We start from the raw sequence: 21,766 nt of genomic DNA, 5'->3' as shown, positions 1-21,766 counted from the left end.
ACTGGTACAAATACAGGTTTGCCTCTCATGCTTAAAAATATACAGCTGTGTTAATAATTAATTAACTGTGGACAAACGTCATAAGTGTGGACCGGCGCAGTCGCCGATGTGTCTCTTCATGTTGCCGGGGAGCCGTGTGTGAGTGAATGGGGGCGGGGCTGAGTGGAGAGTAAGATGAGAGATCCAAACACAGGCACGGCTTTATAAAAAGAAATGGGTCATGTAATGCAACATTAAACCATATTGATATAAACAACATTGCTTCTTTTGTGGAGAGGTAGCGGATGCGAGGACAATATATGCGATCTAGGAAAAATGTTAGTCACAACCTAGAGCCCTGTGAGCTAACAGACGCTAACTAGCACCAACTTGCACTGGTCATTGCTGTTGTCTGAAAAATAACAGACTGGACAAAATGTTGCGTTTACTAGTAAACTGGTAAACCTTGTGACTGACGTATAACCGACTGCTATCTGAATTTTCCTCACATTACTCTATCCTCTGTGACTGTCTACATCTAGAAACTAAGCTGCGTGGTGGAGGGAACAACTCTGACTGGTTCATGATCAGACAGGGGTTTAAGGAGGGTAGATTGGCTTTGCAAAAAAAACTGGAGCGTTCTATGAACGGAATGACACATTTAAAATATTGCTGGATTACACAAATTTTATCATGGGAAGCCTAAATTGTGATTGTGATTTAAATTCAATTAATTGTTCTGCCTTATGTGGCACGCACACTTTTATCTTACGCATGGACATTTAACTACACACAAAAGGGCACGCAAGCACAAAATAATGCCCTCACTACTCCCCGGTAACACACACACACACACACACACACACACACACACACACACACACACACAACACTCAGATCTAACCCTAAGCATTTTTCTTTTAAAGGCCAAGACAAACACTCAGACTGTTTATTCTTTAAAGTGATTCATTTTCTGCAGACTTTGCAACTTTTTACAGATCCAGTAGTACAACAAGACACACACACTTTGCAGAACATTGAACCTGTTAATGTGAGTGACAGCTCAGTAGATAAGTTGAGTACACATAATTTGACTAAAAACACAAGGAAAGACAGTCTGTGTGAGAGGACCACAGAAAGAGACACTGATAAACAATCTGAACCCTTTGCCAACCTGGAGAGTAATAATTACTGTGGCTCTATGTATTTCTTCTCACTGTCTCGCTCTCTCCCTAAAATCACATTAATGGATGAAAGTAGCTTCTGCTGCTGCTGACTCGTGCTTTGAAATGGAAATGTAACTCATTGGCTCCATATGTAGAGCGTGCGTGCACACACACACACACACACACACACACACACACACACACACACACACACAGCAAAGGTATGCTGAAACAGTGTCTCTCTCTCTCTCTCTCACACACACACACACACACACACACTGCCCTTAAACCATGGAACTAAGCGAAAGAAAAACTGAAATAACACTAATGTTACATTAACAGACACATTAGCCTGCTTAATGTTAGCCCGCTAGCCAGCCATTAGCCTACAGCTTATAGAAAATGTCATGCTAGCAGAAAGGCAAAGCAATATATTAAAAAAGCAAAATTGCTACATTAACCGATATACTAGCCTCTATATGCAGTGGACAGCAGCACCAAATCAACAGATACTATGGTTTAAAGCTGCAGTGTGGCACTGCAGCTGCATCATTCAGCTGCACACAGGATCTTTTTTTCAAGTTAAAGAATTTCCACCCTGCTTTAGTGTCCTTGAGCAAAGCACTGAATCCTTACCAGCTTCAACAAGCTGACCCCGATTTTCCCTACCTGGATCAGTATTTACCATATAACTTTCATCTGTGTTATTTTAGCTTGTTAGCCTTGGGATACGCCATAGTAAGGAACAGTTTTACATTCAGACCGACAATGGCACTACATCAAAAAAGCAGCATCCTCATTCATTTCAATGAGACCAATATGCTGATGCAGTGAGACCACAGCTGCCGAGGACTCCAGCGGCTGCAATACCTCTACAGGCCTGGTGTTTTTACTGAATATAGCAGTTAACAACAATCAGCATCGAAAGACAGCGCTATTACTGTGGTGACACGATAAGTGCATTTGAACGTGATACGATTGCTTAGCTTAGAAAAAATGTTAAAACAACATAGTTATTCAGTGGCATTGTTGTACTTACCAAGGCCTTACGAATACTATAGATGTAGAACTAAATAATGACACACATGTATATACCTACATATATAGATGTATAGATATTATGTAGTGTGACGGCCCCTGCTGGCTCTGTGTCTGCTTGTCTTCATTATGCATAACGGGGAATTCACACTGAAAAATGGAATCTGGCGAATTGTTGCAGGGTGTGGCGGGGGGGGGGGGGGGGAGTGTCAATGAACAGCCTATTTGTGTGACATCCTGTTATGTTCTTAAACCCCCCCCAACAAAGCACAAGTAGACTATTTTTCAAAATTGCTGTTTTCCGTCAGACCGTTTATAGATTTTGGCGTTTCCGACCACACTTATTTCAAAGAAAAGATAGAAAGAAAAGAGACGAGTGAGACAGAGCGAGTGTTTTGTTGTAGCCAGAAACATTCAGCTATTACACAAACTTCCAGGCAGTTCAGTGCTTTTTTTAGTTTTTGACCCTCCGGTTTAATGCACAGGAATCTCACACTATCTCAAACCGAAGCTCAAAACACACTGAGAAGTCGCCGGTTACATGATTGGCCACCGCAGCGTCGCGTGGTGTTTCGCTTTTCCAAAAGTTGAGTCGGTCTTAATTTTTTGCCACAGGAGTCTTGCGTTTTTTTGAGGGACTCACCTGTTGCATCAAGTGAAGGCGGCTTAACTATTTAACTATGCTTAGGATGTCTGCTGGGGGAGCCTGATTTGGAGCAACTGGGCTATGGGCTCCACAGGATATGAAAGGCCCATCTTCCTGGACTTGGTCCTCTTTGGCTTTCTGCTCTGCTAAAACCGGAGGCTCGGTTGTTATTTTGTTTGTTTTGTTCCTTTTCTTGTATTTCTATTTAGTTAAACATATATATATATATATATATATATATATATATATATATATATATATATATATATATATATATATATATGTTTTGTTATGTTTTTGTTGACCTAGAGCCAGTTCTATCACAACAGACATCCGGTAACAGCTAATGTAACCAAGAAAGGCAAACCCTGCCAATCAAAAGGTGCTGAAGAATACTACACTGAATCTTAGAGGAATGTCTGAGGTAACAGAGGTTCTTTTTGTTTACAAGTGCAGAGAAATGTATAGCCATTGATGTTTGGCACCTGGAATTTGATTACAATAGACTATACCTTGATTTAACGCAAACATAGAACGGTTAATGTGCATGTTGAACCATCTACGCTGCCACCAATATACATAGCATAGTTCACTGGAATTTGTAAAAATTGTACCGCAGCTGTTGAAGTTCTAACTAATTTGGCAAAATAAATTTGGATATTGGTTGTCAAGGATGTCTTGTAGCCACACCGACTGATCTTTCATTACAAACTCCAGTTGAGAGGTTCATTTCATGCTTATTTTTAGAGCCGGCTGTCTGAGTAATCCTGTGTTATAAAATAACCCTCAGCTCCCACCACAGCGAGGCGTCTGCACCACAAGGTACACAAAAACAGTAACAAACTGCTTTGCCAAAGTGGCCGCATTAACAGCTCTGTACCAGCTAAATGTAAAGTTTTAACCCGTGATGTAAATTATGTTTCTTTAAAGCATATACTAGCTCATCAGGCATATATTTAGGCTTTCATTAGCATACTGTAGATCTTCTTTTAAGATGTTGGCTGTAACGCTAACAGTTCAAAAGATGAATGTAGTGGTCTCTATTAGTTGGGTTTAAAGATTTCAGAAAAACATTAGCATGCTGGTTCAGAAAAAGAGCTTGACAAAAAAAACTGGCACATAACAGTTACGCATGAATACTAATGGGTGGTAAAACACAATCGGTCTAGCCATGCAACAGCACTTTTATGATGTTCATAATTTCAAGCGCTGTCATGCTATTTCATATGATATACACATGCTCTTTTATTTTCTTTTTTCATGCTGTCCTCTCTGATTTGAAATGACAGATAGATGTACAATTCTGCTGTGATGCAGTATTTACTGCAAGCATGAAATATTCAAGTCTAGTCATTAATATCAACAGATTTTAGAGCCCTGTTTGCTCGTGCCTTTAGGTCAGCTCAGTGGATTTCCCTTCAGATCTGAGGTATAAATTCAGGGCAGACAGGGTTATGATGTCATTACTTAATGCCAGACATTACTTGCCGAGCAGTACAAGATGGAAAAGTAATTCCTGATTAATTGCGTCTGCTAGGGAATACATTTTCATTTTCTCTTTAACTTTGTCTCCCAGTGCATAGCAGTGCCTTCCTCTCTGTCCCAATATCTCTTTAACACAGTTGCTCTGATCTTTGCCTCTTTCTCAATCTCTCTCCGTTTCTTTATCCATATTCTTCTCTTCTCTTTCTACCCTCTCTCCCTGCATTAGTCTACTGTATGTAGGCCACGGCTCTTTTTAAAGTTCTGTCATTTGAACACTAAAAAAGATAGATTACTTGCTCATTTTCAACCAAGCGTGGACGGCTAAATGATACTTTTCCTTTTCAGCATCACAAGCATAATGACCCATGTACACTTTACATGTACTTTGTGTGTTCTCAGATAGTCAACTCTACTCTGTGACACTACAGTATGTATGTTCTGCACATACAAGATATAACAATTCAGAACTTTAGAACTGAGAGCGCACAAAAAATGGTTCATTGCTTCCAGTATTCATTAGATCTCTCTGTAGCTCTCTTATCTCCACACACTATCTCTCATACACACACATTCACACACCACCTCTTTGCTCTCCATTGAACTGTGTACTCTGCAGTAGTTAACTGCATTGAAGTGTGTGTGTATTCTCTGGTCTCAGTGGACAACTAGAAGGACCCTCAAGTACCTGAAATTCATCAGTTCTCAATGAGATATTTTGCTCCTTCTGTTGCATGTGTGCGCACACACCACACACACACACACACACACACACACACACACCCCACACACACACACTATTCTAAGTATTAAGGTTTATAATGTGTGTATGCTCACTGCAAAAGAACTGTTTGCATTCATTGAGGAAGATGTTAAAAGATGATGGACAGAAAGGCCAAGCTTAAGTCTTCTAAAATAGAGTAGCCTTACATGGTACGAAAAGAAAATATGTACCAGACATCTGGTAGAGGATGGATTCCTGAACCTAGCCCAACGGGACCCGACGGAACCCATCAGGCCGGGCCGGGTTTGAACAGATATTCAGAAATAAGGTTTGGGATCCGGACGGGCTCAGTCATATTAGCGTGATAAGACTTTTGTTGTAAAATGGTGTTGCAGCTCCTTTAAGAGAGCTCAGTGCGTGGCTGTGGGTGTGTGTGGAAAGTGGGCAGAAGAGAGATAAAGAAAGAGGAAGCAGACGTGTAGCCTAGATGTGACCGGAGCAGAGTTGGTGGAATAAGTTTAAGTTTTGTACACAGCTCAACTGTTGACATTTCCAAATGCCTTCCTACAGTTGCTTAATAAAAGCTTTCCACACAAACATACATGTGCCATTAGTATGAGAAAAAATGAGATTTTAACTGTGTCATGCTCGGGTCGGGCTCGGACAGAAGTATTTTAATGCCTGTTGGGCTCAGGTCGGATGTGGGCCGGGTTCGGACAGAAAAATGCAACCTGATCCGCACTCTAACAGTTGAGTAGAAAAACAGGATATAGCTGTTAGGCGCTGTGAAAAGGCATAGCCAGTTAAAGAAATGGACCAACAGATCCCTTTGCTTTCGACGGAGACCAGTGAAGGATATTAGAAGTAATTTTCTGGGGAGCGCTGAGCATTACTGCGCAGCCTCCAACTGAGCTTGACGATATAGATGTGACGTGAGCAACATGTTTGAAAGTTGTAAGTGTTCTGGTAGCGGTGTCAAGAGAAATCTCAATCATTCCCATCAGCAGAGACGGAAAGCATAGGTATATGCAAGGAGAGAACATAGGCACAGGCTAATTATTGCTAACTAACATGCTAATTAACATTTGTAATTAAACTTAAACAGCTAATGTAAGTCAAAACTGTCTGCGAGCTTCTCCTGACAACACAGTGATATGTCGACTCTGCAACCGCAAGTTGCTTGGTTATGACACAATAGTTAGCCTATTTTTACAAAAACGTCTGCTACAGAGCCATAACATGAGATACACTTGTAATGGAGCCTTTTATACATTGTCGTGTTTCTTTAGAAATAAATAATGGACAAATAGAGTCTTTAAACACTTCAGATTTAAAGTTATTCACTGTCAAAGTGACGTAAAAATGAATGGCGGTCAATGGAAGGCTAACGGCGAGTGGGTACTTCGTAGCATTAAAATGGCGCCATAGGAGCTACGCTTAGAGAGGAGAGGCTTACCCCCTTGTGAAAAGGACACAAAGAGCAAGAAGAGAGAGGGGAACCAGCGGTGTTCAACACACACATTTTCTGCTTGGCAACAGCCAAAGGGTGGATGATAAATTGACAGGGAGAGTTAGAATTCGGCTTTTACAGCTTGGAGAGGCCTGGTGGGCCGAAGCTCCTACTTCCTTGTCTAGATGCTAGGGAAAACTTAGTTTCACTGTGAACCTGCATGGCTTTATAATTTGGAATACTGTTAAAGTAAGTTGTTGAACTTCACTTTGTCTCAAGTGTTTGATTGACAAGTCTGACTTTCAGTGATCAACGAACACGCAGGAATTTGGTATTGAGGTAAAGCTATTGGAGTCAGATTCAGTTTGGCCTTGGTGTCAGACAGTTTAGGCAATTCCCAACAACAAGCACCTGAAAACACTGAACAAAATGTCTCTCTTTCTGTGTATGTGTGTCTGCCTTTTAGTCTGTCTCTCCCACGTAGAGGTGAAAGTTTTAAGTGCCTCCATGCTTCTCATACATTTTAAATAAAATAAATATTAAAACACACACACACAGGGAATCCCACACAAACGTGCATGCAGACACATCAACACACACACACACACACAGCTTTTTAAAATTTAAAATAGGCCTAAGCTACAGTATGTATCATCTAGCACAAGGACACTCACAAATATGCACATGCAAACACATGTGCTTCTGCATATAGGCAATTTACTATACTCCTGAGAATCACCAAGCATATCATGGGCATGTTAACCATTGACTTTCAGAATATATCCTGTAACTATCCTTTATTGTTGGTTTCTACAGCCGCTTCCACTTACGGGTTTCTACAGAAGTGACTTGAGAAATACTTATATCTGCTTACAACTACATTATAGTCTATCATAAACCATTTAGTACATGTGTATATACTTCTTATAAATGCTTAATAGAGACTTAAAGTAAACTTTTCTATTCTGCTAAAATACAATACCTTAAAACACGAGGTCCACTTACTTAGCTTTTCACTGTGACATAAGGCGAAGAGAGCTTGTTTAGGTGTCAGCATGTGACCTACGTGCAGAACCTCTGACATGATAACAGCTGATTGTATATGGGGAGGAGGTCATAACACAGTACACTATTTTTATATTTATATATATATATATACATATATATATACACACATATACAATTATATACTGTATATAGATACATATATATTGTATATATACAGTATATACATGTATATTTGTATCCTTGGCTTACATTCACTCTTATTTCTTTTACGTTAAAATTCTTTCTGAATTTGAAATTTTTATTGGCACGTTTCACACTTCTATATGTCAAATACCCTCAGTTTTATGTACCTACAGGGAATCCACAGGAACAGTGTGGTGTGTGTGTGTGTGTGTGTGTGTGTGTGTGGTGTGTGTGTGTGTGTGGTGTGTGTGTGTGTTGTGTTTAGGTCTTAATGTCTTAGTGTTAGGTCTTAAAGGATAAAAACACTAAAATCCTTCATACGGATAAAAAATCATTTTAAGGTTTTTTTTATCTACTTTTATTAATTTAAATTTCGCTTTTTAAAGCAATTCAGAATTGTGTATTTGTATTTACTTAAAATTAGACGTCAAGGTAAAATGTGCATGTATTATTATTTTATTGTGTATTTACTGCATGTGATAATTATAGAATTAAATAATGTGGTGATTATCAAAAGAATCTCTAATATCATTGTCAAAACAAGAACAGAAACATCCTATGCTAGAAGCTCAGTGAAGGATTGAGAACTTTAAAAACCAATAATCACCAAACAGCGACACAAAAATCTTCTTTAATAGAACTTTTTCCTCCAACGTTGCACCCCCTGAGATGTTTATTTGCACTTCAGTTCATATCTAAAGCTACCTGACTCTATGACATTAAGTGACATTTCCAAACAATCAATAATTAGTTGTGAGTTGGAATTTAAAGTGCGCCATCACATTTAAAAGGCTGGCAACCATCTGGGGTTTGAGGTTTGACAAAATAAATTATTGCCAAGCTCCGTCTGTCTTTCCAGATGTTAGTCTGCCCTTTAATTTTCTCTCACTCTGTCTTCCTGTGTGTTTAACTCTTCAATAACTAAAATAGCTGCAGGTATGCCGCACATCACACAGCAATACCTTGACACGGAAAAGCTTTATTTGTGGTCAGGGTTTTTAGATGATGGGTAAAAGAATTAAATTACATGTGCATGTTCTACATTTTGTTGATTTAAATTGAGCCGAATACCACTTAGGATCACTAGAAAGGCATTTTTAGGTATAGAAAGAGTTCTCTCAAATTTCATATGGCACGGAAAGAGACCTAGATTAAAGATGAAAACTTTACAACTACCCATTAGCAGAGGGGGTCAAGCCCTTCCCAATTTTTTGTATTATAACTGGGCCTGTCACGCACGCATAATATCAGGCTGGCTCAATCATTTTCTCCATCAGGAGGGAACCTTAGTGGATGCCTGGTGCTGTGCCCCCTTCTCCCCTATCAGTCTTATTTCAATTAACAAAGGTGAAATCATGGCAGAGGTTAAAAATAATCCCATCATGCTTAACACTTTAAAGACTTGGCATGATGTCACTAAACATGTTGGTCGGAGAGGCTTTTCATTAGCGTTACAACCTATAACCCAAAATAAAGCTTTCCCTCCTGGTGTGGGGACAAGTATTTTCAATTTTTGGTACTCAAAGGGGCTACTGTTCGTGGGTAATTTATTTGAAAACAATAATTTTATGTCATTTTCACAACTTCAAAATAAATACCAAATACCACATAACCACTTTTTTGGTTTTCTTCAGATTAGACACTTTGTACAGTCCAATCTTGTACTTTCAACAGACCAGTCAATAGAGAGTCCAATTGATAACCTCCTCCTTACTTTTAATTCAATTGCTTCCAATAACAGGAAATTTATCTCACTTTTCTACGGAAAACTGTACTCTCTTAATTGTGACAATGTTAACAGAAGCAGGGAGTCATGGGAAGGGATTGGAGATTGATCTTGACACTGATACCTGGTTAGGTGCATTTGAATCTGTTAAGAAACTGTTTATGTGTAATAGACTTAGAGAAAGTCAGTACAGGATATTACATAGAATGCAGCGCACTCCTCATTTTCTAAACAAGATCAACCCTCAAGTCTCTCCCTTCTGTAGGAAGTGTAAGAAAGAAGTAGGGACCTACTATCACTGTATTTGGCAATGTCCCTTAATACTCAGGTATTGGAGGAATATTTCTCAGGAGCTAAGTTCAATTTTTCACAAAACAGTTAAATCAGAACCAGTCTTGTTCCTTCTGAATCTACATCTAGAGAAGCTCTCTCTATCTGCAGGGCAACTGTTGTTAATGGGTAAACTCTTACTTCTAGCAAGGCGTTGTGTTTTGTTCCAGTGGATTGAGGAAAAACCTCCCTCGGTCACACAGTGGTACAGAGAAATATTTAAGGTTTTTCCTTTGGAACGCCTCAGTGCCATAGTGAGGGGCAATGCCAATTTGTTTTATAATGTTTGGCAACCTTTTCTTGATCACCTCCCTGGTGATCTTGCTGGTCTGTTGCAGGGTGGGAGACCACATTTTGTCTTTACCAGGTCATAAATTCTTTTGAATTTTTTTTTTATTTTTTTATTTTATTTTATTTTATTTTATTTTTTTTAATGTATGTGTTTTTTTGTAAACGGTGATGTACATTGTGTGATGTAACATGTGATGTGCGGTTTGTGTGTGTGGATAATTTTTCCCCTGTTTTGTATGTTGGTAGTGGCTGGGCGTGTTTGTTTGTGAAAAATCAATAAAATATATATATAAATTGAGCCGAATGATCTAATATAGAATCTGCAGCATGTATACTGTCCATATAAAAGTGGTTATGATTGTGGGTTAAAAAAATGCATATTTTAAAGCTGATAAACAACGCAGAAAACAGATACAAACAAGTGCCCAGACAGATTAGAGTGAGAGATGAATCGCAGGTGATAAGAAGAAGCAGTTATTTTAATCACAAACCGCTTAAATGCACAATCATCATATTCAACACTTTGCCGCAATCACACTTTTTACAATTTCCCTCAAATGCCTTTTATTATTCGAGGTTGGCAACCTGCATGTAAGGCAGGGGAATTCATATGAAGAGAACACATAATAATGCACAGTTTATAACACCCAGAGATAGATCAATGGTAAGGAAAAGGCATGGGCACTACACAAGAAATAATACTGTGACACACATTATTATCAGAATTCTTTAACACTGCGAGAGACAATTTTGTTCTTTAATGCAGAGCGGGAAAATCTGACAGGTGTGTGTGTGTGTGTGTGTGTGTGTGTGTGTGTGTGTGTGTGTGTTTGTGTGTGTGTGTGTGTGTGTGTGTGTCTGTGTGTCTGTGTGTCTGTGTGTGTGTGAGGGAGAAATTGAGACAGAAATACAGAGGGACAAGCAGTGAGAAAAAGAGGGAAGTGCACACAGAGAAGCTATTGATAAACCGAGTAACAGTAACGCTCCCAGCAAACGAGGAGAATGTTAACACTTTCTTCACTATCCATCTATCCATTTATAACATGAGGAACCTCGTTGGTCACTATCCCCACCAACACAGACCTGCTGGGCTGCTGACACATACCACCAGATCCCTGTCATACCATCAGACTCTCCACAGCCACTGAGACAACTACTGCTCTGTGTGGCTCCAAAAAACCATGTATTACAGTGAGTATGGGATTTCCTCTCTAAATGCCCTCCAGGAGAGATTTCACCCCATCTCTCACAGTCTGAGTCTGCTCATTTGTGGACAGTAACACAGGTCATTAAGTTAGTCGCCAAGATTATCAACATACCAAACAAGATTTTTAACTGTTTCTGTTTCAAATGTGATCCCCCTCACTTGGAGAAATTGCCTAAAGTCTTGTTTAAGTGATCTGTGATTGATTTTGGAGTTGGCTTATTTATTTTGATGACAATAGCTGCACAGCATAGAGGCCAAAAATGAGCGTGCCTACACTGTTCCCCAGATGCATTACTGTGTCCAAGTTGGCCACTGCATTCTCTTTCACACACGCGCGCACACACACACACACACGCCTGCGCATGCACACACAAGCTCTCTCTCTCACACACACACAGTAACTCACTGTGCCTGTATGTAGGCTAGATCTCATTCTCTCGTTTGCAATACCTAACGCTATCTCAAACCCGCACACACAATAGACGCACACGCACGCCATCCCCAGAGAGGCAAGCGCGCACATAGACAGCTTATACACGGAACTCTCTCTCTCTCCACACACACACACACACCACACACACACACACACACACACACACACACCACACACACACACACACACACACACACACACACACACACACACACACACACACACACACACACACACACACACACACACACACACCAACGCTGCCCGCAGAAACGAAACGGCACGAATTAACCACCTTCCTCTCACTCTCTTGTGCGCGCTCACACGCAAACCAGCCTGTCAATTTTCTGATCCCCTCCAACATACGCGCGCACACACATATGGACGCACACAAACACGCAGACAAACCGAAAACCTCCTAAACTCACCCTTGGCCGAGGAGAAATCCCCGAAGAGAAGCCCCAGCAGGAGGAGAAGCGGGAGGTCGTGTCTCATCCTGGCCGATTTCTTTACATTCAGCGTCCTCCTCATCAACAGCATATCCGGCGCTCCCAAATCCGTCATTTTGCAGTTTAATAAATCCAAGCTGGCTTAATTTGAAAGCCCTTTCCCCACCTGGCCGCTCTGCTTGGCTGAAGGAAGCGGAGGGGGGTAAAAGAGGATGGCCCCCCCTCCTCCTTTTTCTTTCGTTTTTATAGCCTACAAAAAAAATAATTACACCCGGAGATCAATCACGAATATCCCACACACACATGTCCATGTTAACGTTTGGACAGGATAACCGCTGATGGGTTGTCGGTCTGAAAGCGGGCAACACGCTGCTGGTGTGAGCTGTCATAGCAGAGACCGGAGGACCGGAGGAGAGAGATGAAGAGATTCAGGGAAGGAGAGGTGGTTGGTAGGTCCGCACAGCACGGCGAGCTAGCGACGACTGAGAGAGAGAGAGGGGGGGGGGGGGGGCAAGAGAGAGCTATAGGCAGACGCAAAGAGAGAGAGAGAGATGGAGCAAAGGAGAGAGATAGGTTAGTCAGGAAACTAAGAGAGGAAAAGTGAAAGATAGTGGAGGAGAACAAGGGGGTTAGGAAATAAGGAGAAGTAATGAATCAGATGATGAAGAGGGTGGATGAAGGGAGAGAGAGGGAGGAAGGGTTAAGAGAAAAGATAGGTGAGGAAGGGGGGATTTCAGGGGAGGGGGGGGGCAGAAGAGGAGAACCAGTAAAGGAATGAGATGGAAAGAGAAAGGAAGAAAAAAACAGATGAAGAAGAAAGGATGAAGAAAAGACAGATGTTTAAGAACGATAGACAAACAGGGAGAAATGAGGGGCAGATAATTGAAAGGGAAAAGGAGGGAGGAAGGACATCATGTTTATGAAAAGGGAAGGGAGGAAGCATGAATAGGAAATAGGAAGGATAAAAGAACAATGTCAGACAGGGGAGAGGTAGAGCGAGAAGTGATGGATGAAATGAAAGGAGAAAAAAGGGGATTTTGGAAAAAGAGAGAAGGCGATGAAAGAGATCCCAGGGAGTCAGAAAGGAGATGAAGAAAAAAGTGACAGAGACTGTGAGAGGAGGAGAATGGGAAAATAAGAGGTATTAAGAAAGAAAGAAAAAAGGGGGAGATAAAGGGTAAAAGAGAAATGATAGGAAGGGGAAAGCTGAAGGTGAGAGGAAGGAAATAGGGATAGATGAGTGAAAAAAAGAGGACAAGGAATTTCAGGAAATATAGCAAGGGAAATAGAGAGGGAAAGGGGTGGAAAAGAGGTAGAAGAGAGAAAAGTGATGAATGAGAGATGAGAGGCAAAGAGATTCAAGGGGTAGTGAAAAGGGTTAATTTCAGGAAAGTATGGGGGTATAGGAAAGAAAGGGAAGACATCAGAGAGGGGCTGCGTGAATGAGAAAGGGAGGAGACATACAAAGGGAGGAAAAGGAGAGAAGGTAAAAAAGATGGACCAGGGAGGAAGGGAAGAAAGAGAGAGGGAGGTGCAAAAGGATGGGATGACGTCATCAGTGATGGAGGGAGAGTGGGATAAAGCGAGAACACGAAGTTGGTGGAAAAGGAAATGGACAACGGGAGGGAAAGGCTGATGAAAAAGGAGAAGAAGCAAAGGACAAAGTGGCAGGTTGAAGAAAGAAAAAAGAGTGGAAGGGGGACACAGAGGGAGTGAGAAAGATGGGAGTAACGAAGAAACAGAAGGACCAACGAACAAGAGGTAAAGCTAAAAAGGCAAACAAAAAAGACAAGAAAAAAAAGGGTAGAGAGGGGAAGGAGAAAGCTGCTGAGGGGGGGGGGGGTCGGTCCAAGCCTGCCAAACACACTAAATATTTACTTTGAAGCACATTTGTGTGATTTGAGAAGGTCACATGACGTTAATCAAAAGAAAATCATCACCCTCTCCCTCTTGCTGATCAATCTCAGTGCCATATAAACACCGCTCGGATTTCTCATCTCTATAAGTGTGTGTGTGTGTGTGTGTGTGTGTGTGTGTGTGTGTGTGTGTGTGTGTGGTGTGTGTGTGTGTGGTGTGTGTGTGTGTGTGTGTGTGTGTGTGTGTGTGTGTCCCAAGCGGAGCCACGAGCCAGTTATTGATCCCCGGTCCCTGGTGGCATGTGCCGAGGATCACGCAAACAAGATTACAATGCTACAAACACGACGTGGAGACTTAGCCCACTGAGCCACCGAGACGACCAACAGCGGCAGCGTTTAGAGGTAAATGCAAATTACATGTCACTCTAAATTTTACTTATTACAGTATTTCACAGCAGGTGTCACCCAAAATACGGTCACACAATGCAGAAAAGCTAGTGAGTGGGTGCCTGAAGTATAGCCTCTGAAACCTTACATCACCCATAGTTTTTTGAGAGATTTCCCAGAGTTCAGATGAGGATTTACCACTAGCTGCCATCTTGGCAGTTACTGGAGCCAATCAAGCAAACACACTAAATGTACCTGCCCTTTAGTTTTAATACATTTTTAATGTAAAAGTCATTACAGAACAAAAGAATTGTATTTTAGCACTGTTGTAATGGCTTCTTTTTTTAAACTATAGCATCTAGCGGTCATTTAGTGGTACTGCACCTTAAGGAAAATGTCAGTTCAGGCTGCTCGGCCCAATACAAGTCAGCTTCTTAACACGTACAGAAAATGCTTCTAGATAGATTTGTATTTGTTGCTTTTACATATTGGAATAATCAGAATACACTTATGCTGCTTGCTACAGTACTACAACGTGAACAAACAAGGAATTTGAGCTAACCCTCATTTTGCTTCAGACCCCTAAACAGACCCTGTTGGGTCCTTTAACCATGTTACAGGATTTATAGACAACAGCAGCTTTTTTTGCTATGAGTAGTTTTGAGTAGTCATAACATATTTGTTGCCCACATTACTAATCCACAATGATTTACATTTACTTGGCAACCTCTTTCCTCCTTGTACAGATAGTTAACCATCTCAACTTTGATATCACAGCTCGTGTGTGTGAGAGTGTGTGTTTTAGTGAGTGGCTGTGTGTGTGTGTGTGTGTGTGTGTGTGTGTGTGTGTGTGTGGTGTGTGTGTGTGTGTGGTGGGGGGGGGGGTTGAGCTATTTCACAGCATTACTGTGAGTCATCATCAAGCTGGTAGCTCTCTGTGCATAGGGCTAGTTTAGTCATTTTATATACATTTACAAAATCATTTTTTACATCTACTGGTGGGAGTCTTCGTAACAGCATACACTCCTAAAACAGACTATAGTTTCATTCTAGACAAAAGGGTTGTATGACACAAGACACATCTGCTGTTGATCTTTAACAAACAGGCAGACAGGGACACAAGGAGACAAAATAGTAGACAGATAAACATATATACGGACAAATACTGTAGGTAGAGAGAAAGATAGATAGAGATAGATTTGATGGAGAGAGCATCCATCCAGAACCATGGACAGCTACTTATTTTTATTTTTTTTATTTTACAGATGAGTGTAGTCAGGCTGCCATCTATTGGTCAAAGATAGACTGCAAGAGAGAGAGAGAGAGAGAGAGAGAGACAGAGAGAGAGAGAGAGAGAGAGAGAGAGAGAGAGAGAGAGAGAAGTAGAAGAATTGTGATAGTATAAACTGAAGTTTAGGTTTAAGTACATGACTCAGAATAAAATATAATGACCCATCATTGCCCTGTAGATTTTGTGATGTGCATCCGGTATTTGAAAGGCATCACTGCGAGTACATTTGAATGTGGCAGCCTTCAGATTATTGTTGAAAGAATCTCTCATGTAGCTCAGCAATAGTATACATTCACATCCATGGCAGATCACAAGGCCAGCAAACACCCATCTATTATGTCAGCTTCAACAAGGACAAGTTGAAGATCCAACTTTAGATCTGTACTGTTGTAGTGAATGAATAAAGTCAGTAACCAAGGAAACCATTAACATTCCTGTAGAAACATGTTTGTACTGAAAACTAATGAAATCATGCAGGTGCTTGCACTTTATTGTGAATACAAAACAGAAAAAAAGGAGGCGCTGTCATTTGCCCTCTATTGCAAAGAACTGCTAACCTACAGCCCGGAGTTGGGGAAGAAATAAACAAACAGACCAAACTGATGTCTGCAGTGACATTAATTGAAATAGAAGACATAAAAAAAATATACATACACTACATAATACCACACATGATATATATAACAAAATATATATATATCACCCATATATTTAAAACACACATATATAATCCATATTTCTACACACATAACACAAAAACATCACACAACACACACATATAAAACACACATATATACACATACCTACACACACTATAAATAAATACATATATATACATATATACACTATTATACACACACACACACAATATACCATAACATATATATACAACACAATATATACATATACAATATATATATATAAAACACATTTTCACACACACACTATTTCACACATACACTAACCGTTCAAAAGTTGGGGTCACATTGAAATGTCCTTATTTTTTTAAGAAAAGCACTGTACTTTTCAATGAAGATACTTTAAACTAGTTTAACTTTGAAGAAATACACGCTATACATTGCTAATGTGGTAAATGACTATTCTAGCTGCAAATGTCTGGTTTTTGGTGCAATATCTACATAGGTACAACTATCACTCCAGTGTTCTAATGGTACAATGTGTTTACTCATTGGCTCAGAAGGCTAATTGATGATTGAAAACAGTTTAGGTCGTTACAGAAGCTACAAAACTGACCTTCCTTTGAGCAGATTGAGTTTCTGGAGCATCACATTTGTGGGGTCAATTAAACGCTCAAAACGGCCAGAAAAAAAGAACTTTCATCTGAAACTTGACAGTTTATTCTTGTCCTTAGAAATGAAGGCTATTCCATGCGAGACATTGCTAAGAAATTGAAGATTTCCTACAACGGTGTGTACTACTCCCTTCAGAGGACAGCACAAACAGGCTCTAACCAGAGTAGAAAAAGAAGTAGGTGGCCGCGTTGCACAACTGAGCAAGAAGATAGGTACGTTAGAGTCTCTAGTTTGAGAAACAGACGCCTCACAGGTCCCCAACTGGCATCTTCATTAAATAGTACCCGCAAAACACCAGTGTCAACATCTACAGTGAAGAGGCGGCTGCGGGATTCTGGGCTTCAGGGCAGAGTGGCAAAGAAAAAGCCATATCTGAGACTGGCCAATAAAAGAAAAAGATTAAGATGGGCAAAAGAACACAGACATTGGACAGAGGAAGACTGGAAAAAAGTGTTGTGGACGGATGAATCCAAGTTTGAGGTGTTTGGATCACAAAGAAGAACGTTTGTGAGATGCAGAACAAATGAAAAGATGCTGGAAGAATGCCTGACGCCATCTGTTAAGCATGGTGGAGGTAATATGATGGTCTGGGGTTGCTTTGGTGCTGGTAAGGTGGGAGATTTGTACAGGGTAAAAGGGGTGCTGAATAAGGAAGGCTATCACTCCATTTTGCAACGCCATGCCATACCCAGTGGACAGCGCTTGATTGGAGCCAATTTCATCCTACAACAGGACAATGACCCTAAACACACCTCAAAATTGTGCAAGAACTATTTAGAGCAGAAGCCGGCAGCTGGTATTCTATCGGTAATGGAGTGGCCAGCGCAGTCACCAGATCTGAACCCCATTGAGCTGTTGTGGGAGCAGCTTGACCGTATGGTACGCAAGAAGTGCCCATCCAACCAATCCAACTTGTGGGAGCTGCTTCTGGAAGCGTGGGGTGCAATTTCTCCAGATTACCTCAACAAATTAACAGCTAGAATGCCAAAGGTCTGCAATGATGTAATTGCTGCAAATGGAGGATTCTTTGACAAAAGCCAAGTTTGATGTGAAAAAAAATCTTATTTCAAATACAAATCATTATTTCTAACCTTGTCAATGTCTTGACTCTATTTTCTATTCATTTCACAACGTATGGTGGTGAATAAGTGTGACTTTTCAGGAAAACACAATTGTTTGGGTGACTAACTAACATGCATGCATACATACATACATACATACATACATACATACATATATCTATACATAGTATATGTACAGTATGTATTTATACACATACATATATAAATAGTACATACAGATATACATACATATGTACATACAGGTACAGATGAAAGTTTGGAACCACCTTCTCATTCAATGCGTTTTCTTTATTTTCATGACTATTTACAGCCAATTGTAGATTATCACTAAAGGCCTCAAAACTATGAATAAACACGTATGGAATCATGTACTTAACAAAAAAGTGTGAAATAACTGAAAACATTTCTTGTATTCTAGTTCCTTCAAAGTAGCCACCCTTTGCTCTGATTACTGCTTTGCACACTCTTGGCATTCTCTTGATGAGCTTCAAGAGGTAGTCACCTGAAATGGTTTCCCAACAGCCTTGAAGGAGTTCCCAGAGATGCTCAGCACTTGTTGGCCCCTTTGCCTTCACTCTGCGGTCCAGCTCTCCTCAAACTATCTCGATTGGGTTCAGGTCCGGTGACTGTGGAGGCGCAGCACTCCATCACTCTCCTTCTTAGTCTGTGTGTTTGGGATCATTGTCCTGTTGAAAAATGAATGATGGTCCAACTAAACGCAAACCGGATGGGATGGCATGCCGCTGCAGGATGCTGTGGAAGCCATGCTGTTTCAGTATTTCTTCAATTTGGAATAAATCCCCAACATTGTCACCAGCAAAGCACCCCCACACCATCACACCTCCTCCTCCATGCTTCATGGTGGGACCCAGGCATGTAGAATTCATCCAGTCCCCTTTTCTCCGTCGCGCAAAGACACAGCGATTGGAACCCAAGATCTCAAACTTGGACTCATCAGGCCAAAGTACAGATTTCCACAGGTCTGATGTCCATTCCTTGTGTTTCTTGGCCCAAACAAATCTCTTCTGCATGTTGCCGCTCCTTAGCAGTGGTTTCCTTGCTGCTATTTGACCATGAAGGCCTGATTTGCGCAGTCCCCTCTCAACAGTTGTTCTAGAGATGTCTGCTGCTAGAACTCTGTGTGGTATTCATCTGGTCTCTAATCTGAGCTGCTGTTAACTTGCAAATTTCTGAGGCTTGTGACTCAGATTAACTTATTCTCAGCAGCAGAGGTGACTCTTGGTCTTTTCCTGGGCGCTCCTCATGTGAGCCAGTTTTGTTGTAGTGCTAGATGTTTTTTGCGACTGCACTTGGGGACACATTCAAAGTTAATTTCTTAAAGTAATGATGGCCACTTGTTTCTCTTTACTTAGCCGATTGGTTCTTGCCATAATATGAATTCTAACAGTTGTCCAATAGGGCTGTCGGCTGTGTATCAACCTGACTTCTGCTAAACACAACTGATGGTCCAAACCCCATTAAGAAGGCACGAAATTCCACTAACAAGGCCCACCTGTGAAGTGAAAACCATTTCAGGTGACTACATCATGAAGCTCATTGAGAGAACACCAAGGGTTTGCAGCACTATCAAAAAAGCAAAAGGTGGCTACTTTGATTTTAACCAAAACAAATTGTATTGTCACATAGGCTGTTTATAACTGCTTTCACATCTATATTATGTTACAGTCTTCTCATGTTGAAGTTGTATGTTGTATAGACATACAGCTGCAACACACGTAAATGAAAATTAGCTATCTGAAATAAATAGCGTAGGATTTTTTTTATTATTTTTTTTTGTATCTCTGAGAAAGCTCCTTCACTTGTTTTCAACAATAACTGATTAAAAGAGCTAGGGAGAGAGAGGGAGTGCTACTCACAGAGAGACAGCTGACTCATTATGAATGGGTCCCTGCACGGGTCGAACGGCGGATACACACGTGAGTATGAAATGTCTGTATCGTCAATGCACTGCATTTTTATGAACTATGATATTCGCGCCCTAGAGCCTGTGAGCTAAGAGACGCTAACTAGCACCGCCACGAACTAGCACTGCTCACTGCTGTTGTCTGAATAAAAACACATATGGGACAAAATGTGGCGTTTACTGGTAAACCTTGAGACCAACATATAAACGACTGCTATCTGTTGAATTTTCCTCCCGTTACTCTGTCCTCTGTGACTGTCTACTGTCTGTTTTTTGTTTTTGACCTACTTATGCAAAAACTGAAAGTACATACAGGCCTAAACTGCATTCCTCTTTAAGGATTATTAGAAGAAAAAAAGAAAAAAAGATTGGTTGCTTTAAAAATGGTGTTTGCAATTTTTTCATATGAGGTGTGCCAGTTTTTTTAAAATAGAAAACATTTTTGTACGTTAAGTTTACACAAAGCAAGACTTACATTAGATGTTAAAAGTAACACCTTTACATAAACCTCTGACAGATGTACATTAAATATGCACTAGGCTATAGAATAGGTTTATTATCAAAGATTACAGTCCTACATCCCTACTTATTTTAAAGACTGATTCCTACACAGGACTGACTGGAATTATTATTAAGTTACCACAATATAAAATTCAGTCAATTAAAGTTATAGCAGTCAAATTACAGGTGACTAAATGTAAAATACTAGGTGATAATTACTGAATGTACACAGAGAGAGGATGTATCACCAGTCTTGTGATCAATAGTTGTAATTACTGTAGGTTTATGACAGTACTATGAAGCTGCAGCAGATAGGCTGCTTATTCTAATAATGGTAACATTAGTTGGTAATTACAGCCTGTAATTTAACAGGTAAGCAACAATCAGTCAAAGGCACAAGCAATGTTTTGTGCAACAATCCTTTCTTTCAAAGTTCCCAGAGGCAACGAGGCTGCATTCCATTTGAGACCTTGGTTTTCTTCTTTTTTCATCTTCAGGGGAAAAGAAGTACTGTTGTGTGTCTCCAAAAGCTTTAAAGTTTAGCATGTTTTTCAAGCACACACCACAGAGAGTTAGAAGGTAAAATATTTCAACTTTTAGTAAAACATTGCTGTGCTTCAAATGAGTATTAGTTTTTGAGCAGGAGCCACAATCGGCAATTGGCCCAGTTAGTGCTGTCAGTTAAACGCGTTAACGGTGTCAACGCAAACCCACTTTAATGGCGTCAATGTTTTTATTGCAAGATTAACATTCTTTTTGGCCTAGCAACTTTGTAGTTTTCTGTCTAGGATCTAGGTAGACCAAAAAGGCACGCTGCACACACTTGTTTGAGCTTGCGAGCTGGCCAAAGAGTAGCTACGTTTTGAGTGAGCCCTCCCCTCCCCCCACGCATTTGCCATAGAGATACACAAACAACATGGCAGCAACAGGGACTAACATTAATTCTTTCCTCAACTAGTTGTTTCATTACTTACTTAAGGCACCAAAGTGACCGGCAGCTCGTGTTGCTCCGTCCCCTGCTGAGAGTCACCTACAGCATTCTCGGATAACTGAACCACCAGCTACCGCTGACCTGACGGAGCACCATGCGCGGCACCAGAGGCGGTGCTGACTAACTCTTTTGCGGCTCAACACATCTACTAAATGCCGCTAATACGACCGAGCTGTGACGGAGGTCTGTAGCGGCTTTAACAACTAGCAATTGCCGCTCTGTAGCACGGAGCTCTTTGACGTTCGTTTTTACCACTAAGTACTACTAAGGAGCTTGCTACAGGTATGCTACACTCAAGAGACCATGGGA

At 40.7% G+C, this 21,766-nt stretch overlaps 2 long non-coding RNA genes across 2 annotated transcripts in view; both read left to right on the top strand.

Moving 5' to 3' along the window:
- Window positions 1-5,371: 5,371 nt before the first annotated feature.
- LOC116692145 (uncharacterized) overlaps window positions 5,372-21,766 on the top strand; it is a 39,596-nt gene continuing 23,201 nt past the window's right edge. The window contains exons 1-2 of the long non-coding RNA XR_004332641.1: window positions 5,372-5,385; window positions 21,334-21,697. This is a non-coding gene — a long non-coding RNA (uncharacterized LOC116692145). The remainder of the gene's footprint in view (window positions 5,386-21,333; window positions 21,698-21,766) is intronic.
- LOC116692142 (uncharacterized) lies at window positions 5,409-13,689 on the top strand. The gene is made up of 3 exons (XR_004332640.1): window positions 5,409-5,452; window positions 10,808-10,833; window positions 13,680-13,689. It is a non-coding gene; the product is annotated as an uncharacterized LOC116692142 (long non-coding RNA).

Source organism: Etheostoma spectabile, chromosome 1 (assembly GCF_008692095.1).
Source record: "Etheostoma spectabile isolate EspeVRDwgs_2016 chromosome 1, UIUC_Espe_1.0, whole genome shotgun sequence".
Taxonomy (NCBI): domain Eukaryota; kingdom Metazoa; phylum Chordata; class Actinopteri; order Perciformes; family Percidae; genus Etheostoma; species Etheostoma spectabile.
Note: the sequence above shows the minus strand (reverse complement) of the source record. Positions and strands in the feature narration are given on the sequence as shown.